This window comes from Salmo trutta, chromosome 22, assembly GCF_901001165.1.
Source record: "Salmo trutta chromosome 22, fSalTru1.1, whole genome shotgun sequence".
Classification (NCBI taxonomy): domain Eukaryota; kingdom Metazoa; phylum Chordata; class Actinopteri; order Salmoniformes; family Salmonidae; genus Salmo; species Salmo trutta.
This window is the reverse complement of record NC_042978.1, coordinates 15,316,310-15,322,309: the sequence shown is the minus strand read 5'-3', so window position 1 is coordinate 15,322,309 and position 6,000 is coordinate 15,316,310.

The window sequence follows — 6,000 nt, the reverse complement described above, 5'->3', positions numbered from 1 at the left end:
ATAATATAATTTAAAAGTATGCATTAAGGTGTCTGTAATCGAACGTACTTGTCAAAAACGAATGTAGGTATTAATAAATCCATTTATATAGATTCCTAAATGGCTGCGTGGTGGTTAACACAGCGCCCCCTGTCAGTCATCCAGGATTTATACACATTGGGCAGTACAGTTGTACCTTTTCTTGTAGTCTGTCTGTATGTAAACTGTTTTATTGTTTTTACAAATACATTTTACCTTTTGTAGAGTAAAATGATCCCCCCTATTTACTGGGCATATAAACAGTTGGGTGTCATGCCTTGATAATCCATAGTCTTATGTTCCAAATGTGACAAACATGACCAAGTTTGTAGGTCTACATCAACACACACAGGCAGCGTTTATACAAACAGCCCAATTCTGCAGCTGATCTGATTGGTAAAAATAACAATTAGTAGATAAAAATCTGAATTAGGCTGCCTGTGTAAACTCAACAATAGCCACTATAACTGACCCCAAATTAAGCTAGTTCTTTATGGTCCCACTTAAATCTAACAAATTTGAGGCTTCAAAAGCATTGTTCACACTGCAGGCTTCAATGCTCAAATCAATGTTGTTTTTCAAATCCGTTTTGGAATACTGACTGTCCAAACAGCAAGTTAGAAGTGATCAAATCGGATTTGTGTGTTCAGAGAAAGGGTCGTTGCTGTCAGGGATCCTTGGGACATCCCTACACCATTTGAGGTTGACATTTAAAATGGTTCAGGCAGGGTTTTGTTTTTTTCCCTAGCACTACACAGCTGATTCAAATAATCATCACGCTTTGACAATTTGAATCAAATGTGTAGTGTTAGTGCAAAAAGAAAAACGTGCACAGAGTTTGCATAACTACTCTTAAATGTAAGTAAAACTAAATGCATGCTCTTCAACCGATCGCTGCCCGCACCTGCCGGGCCGTCCAGCATCACTACTCTGGACGGTTCTGACTTAGAATATGTGGACAACTACAAATACCTAGGTGTCTGGTTAGATTGTAAACTCTCCTTCCAGACTCACGTTAAGCATCTCCAATCCAAAATTAAATCTAGAATCGGATTCCTATTTTGTAACAAAGCATCCTTCACTCATGCTGCCAAACATACCCTTGTAAAACTGACTAGCCTACCGATCCTTGACTTCGGCGATGTCATCTATAAAATAGCCTCCAGCACTCTACTCAGCAAATTGGATGCAGTCTATCACAGTGCCATCCATTTTGTCACCAAAGCCCCATATACTACCCACCACTGTGACCTGTATGCTCTCGTTGGCTGGCCCTCCGCTTCATATTCGTCACCAAACCCACTGGCTCCAGGTCATCTATAAGTATTTGCTAGGTAAAGCCCCGCCTTATCTCAGCTCACTCGTCACCATAGGAACACCCACCCGTAGCACGCGCTCCAGCAGGTATACTTCACTGGTCATCCCCACAGCCAACACCCCCTTTGGCTGCCTTTCCTTCCAGTTCTCTGCTGCCAATGACTGGAACGAATTGCAAAAATCTCTGAAGCTGGAGACTCATATCTCCCTCACTAACTTTAAGCATCAGCTGTCAGACTAGTTTACCGGTCACTGCACCTGTACATAGCCCATCTGTAAATAGCCCACCCAACTACCTCAACCCCATATTGTTATTTATTTTTGCTCTTTTGCACCCTAGTATCTCTACGTGCACATCATCATCTGCACAACTATCACTCCAGTGTTAATGCTAAATTGTAATTATTTTGCCCTATGGCCTATTTATTGCCTTACCTCCCTAATCTTACATTTGCACACACTGTATATAGATTTTTATACTGTGTTATTGACTGTACGTTTGTTTATCCCATGTGTAACTCTTGTTTTTGTCGCACTGCTTTGCTTTATCTTGGCTAGGTCGCAGTTGTAATTGAGAACTTGTTCTCAACTGGCCTACCTGGTTAAATACAGGTGAAATAAAAAAAAATTAAATAACACAATTAGACCCAACCAAATCATGAGAAAACCAAAATATAATTACTTGACACATTGGAAAGAATTAACAACAAAAAACAGTGCAAACTACAATGCTATTTGGCCCTAAACAGAGAGTACATAATGGTAGAATACCTGACCACTGGGACTGACCCAAAATGAAGGAAAGCTTTGACCATGTTCAGACTCAGTGAGAAATACAACCCATATTTGTTCATTTATTTTCCCTTTTGTACTTTTTTTCTAACTTTTTTGCACATCGTTACAACACTGTATATAGCCATAATATAACATTTGAAATGTCTCTATTCCTTTGGAACTTGTGAGTGTAATGTTTACTGTACATTTTGTATTGCTTATTTCACTTTTGTTTATGTAGTTCACTTGCTTTGGAAATGTGAACATATATTTCCCATGCCAATAAAGCCCTTTGAATTGAACTGAATTAACCGGTGGGGAGGGGTGTGTGTGTTGAGACTGAGCGCTGCAGCTGGCATGTGTCTCGTGAGTGAGGGGAGACAGAGCAGCACGCCCAACTCGTGAAAACTTGTTACCAGTTTTAGGTAGTCTATTTACATTGTCATTATGGAGACACCTATTTCCAACCCTTTTTCTATAAAACAGATTGACGCTCTAGAACTGATGCGCATCAATAAATAACGGTGACAAAGCACAGAAAACGACCTTAGAGGATTATATACATTCGCTCTGAGGTGCTTTAAACTGAATTATAATGTCGACTTTTCTTATGGGAAACCATACCAAGCGAAGGTTTTTACGCATGCTCAGTTCTTTGGTATCGAGCACTGAGCGAATTGGAAGTTATGGAACTGTCTTGCGTGCTTCTGTTATGGTTAAAAGTCCACAATGAAGCTGACATTAAATGTAGAGAATGATACATTTGCATATGTTGTCCATCAATTAGCCTATTCATTACTATGCTTATGTAGGCTACTGTAGCCTACCATTGTATTCAATACATATGTTGAATGACTATATCAATGGAGTCATTCCAAATCAATTTGTGGCACTTGTGTAGCCTACCTGGAGCTGGCAAATGGATGTAATAGCCTATAACTTCAGTTTATTGTTGTTGTAGCCTTGTGCTAATATGCAATTATTAATGGCCATGTTTAGTTAATGAAATTGGAAGTCATTTATGATCATGGTCACAATTCTATCGCAATTCCCGATCAGCTGTTAGAATGCATTAGATTGAATATAACAGTTAGATTTGGCTACAGGTTTTTTTTAAAAACACTGTTGTTGACAAGCATAGGCCTATTCAGTTCATATCCATATTTTAATATTTCATTCTGTTACTTAAATTACGACCACATCCTCAGTAGCCTATACCTAGAAATTGCCTCACTTCATGTTAAACAAACTAGTCTATCATTTTGAACGAAGCAAGCCGCTAAATCGTTCATTTTGCCCAGGCTACTGTAGGTTATCTGAAATTAGATGTAGGCCTATCAAGTGCTATATGTTACCTGTATTTTAGTCAGTAGACCTAGACACTGTCTATTGAAATGAGAAGTCAATCTCGTAAATAGGCCATTTATAACGGTTTGTGTAATAACGACACAATTGACAGAAAATAGCCTAACATTCGATTTGTTTCCGTTTAATAAGGGCGAATTATATTTTGTCTTGCGACATATCCAAATTCCTTTATTAGTCACATTAGCTCACAATAATTATTATTTTGATTGAAACCCCAATTTCGCTTCTTAGGTCATTAGGAGTTAAATCGAGATTTCTTCTTAATCCACTCGATAACGTTATGGGGAAAGGGTTTATAGGCTAGATGTGGCAACTCCTCTCTTGCTGCGAAAAAAAAAATGTTTGGGCTAGTTTCAAGGTCTACCCTGGTGGTGGTGCTCGTGTTTCAAAGTTATGTAGCAATCAAAGGTGACAACAATGCATGCCATGGGCGTTTCCCAATTGCTTTGAATGTTCAAAATCATAGTGTACGAACACTTTAGAAGCCTCAAACGATAAGATCATAATCCAACCTTCAAAACTATTCATTTTTGACTAGCCACAGCAGTCAAATAGCTACTGTTGGTAACTTTGCTATTTAGCTTTCTAGCACATTCAATATATTAACAATTAAAAAGCTAGCTAGTTAGCTACCCCATGTTCTTGTCAAACTGTCAACAGAGTAGCTAGCAAGCAACAAGATATGCCATATAACAGTCTAATAACTACTTGAGGGCAAATAAATCAGATTTGTATCTAACTTCAAACCTCCTACACAGGTAGTTTGAAATGTTGCTTGAAATATCTTGAAAGATTCCATGTGCTTTTTGGCTGTTCAAACTGCAGGAAAAAGAACAGATAATAAACGGATATACAGTTGAAGTCGGAAGTTTGCATACACCTTAGCCAAATACATTTAAACTCAGTTTTTCACAATTTCTGACATTTAATCCTAGTAAAAATTCCTTGTGTTAGGTTAGTTAGGATCACCACTTTATTTTAAGAATGTGAAATTTCCGAATAATAGTAGAGAGAATTATTTATTTCAGCTTTATTTCTTTCATCACATTCCCAGTGGGTCAGAAGTTTACATACACTCAATTAGTATTTGGTAGAATTGCCTTTAAAATGTTTAACTTGGGTCAAACGTTTCAGGTAGCCTTCCACAAGCTTCCCACAATAACTTGGGTGAATTTTGGCCCATTCCTCCTGACAGAGTTGGTGTAACTGAGTCAGGTTTGTAGGCCTCCTTGCTCGCACACGCTTTTTCAGTTATGCCCACACATTTTCTATAGGATTGAGGTCAGGGCTTTGTGATGGCCACTCCAATACCTTGACTTTGTTGTCCTTAAGCCATTTTGCCACCACAACTTTGGAAGTATGCTTGGGCTCATTGTCCATTTAGAAGACCCATTTGCGACCAAGCTTTAACTTCCTGACTGATGTCTTGAGATGTTGCTTCAATATATCCACATAATTTTCCTTCCTCGTGATGCCATCTATTTTGTGAAGTGCACCAGACCCTTCTGCAGCAAAGCACTCCCCCAACATGATTCTGCCACCCCCGTGCTTCACGGTTGGGATGGTGTTCTTCGGCTTGCAAGCTTCCCCCTTTTTCCTCCAAACATAACGATGGTCATTATGGCCAAACAGTTCTATTTTTGTTTCATCAGACCAGAGGACATTTCTACAAAATAGTATGATCTTTGTCCCCATATGCAGTTGCAAACCGTAGTCTGTTTTTTTTATGGCGGTTTTGGAGCAGTGGCTTCCTCCTTGCTGAGCGGCCTTTCAGGTTATGTGGATATAGGACTCGTTTTACTGTGGATATAGATACTTTTGTACCTGTTTTCTCCAGCATCTTCACAAGGTTCTTTGCTGCTGTTTTCTGGGATTGATTTTCACTTTTCGCACCAAAGTACGTTCATCTCTAGGAGACAGAACGCGTCTCCTTCCTGAGCGGTATGACGGCTGCGTGGTCCCATGGTGTTTATACTTGCGTACTATTGTTTGTACAGATTAACGTGGTACCTTCAGGTGTTTGGAAATTGCTACCGAGGATGAACCAGACTTGTGGAGGTCTACAATTTTTTTTCTGAGGTCTTGGCTGATTTAGTTTGATTTTTCCATGATGTCAAGCAAAGAGGCACTAAGTTTGAAGGTAGGCCTTGAAATACATCCACAGGTACACCTCCAATTGACTCAAATTATGTCAATTAGCCTATCAGAAACATCTAAAGCCATGACATAATTTTGGGGTATTTTCCAAGCTATTTAAATGCACAACCAACATAGTGTATGAAAACTTCTGACCCACTGGAATTGTGATACAGTGAATTATAAGTGAAATAATCTGTCTGTAAACAATTGTTGGAAAAATGACTTGTGCCATGCACAAAGTAGATGTCCTAACCGACTTGCCAAAACTATAGTTTGTTAACAAGAAATTTGTGGAGTGGTTGTAAAACTAGTTTTAATGACTCCAACCTAAGTGTATGTAAACTTCTGACATCAACTGTATATAAAAAATTGGATTGAGTCACT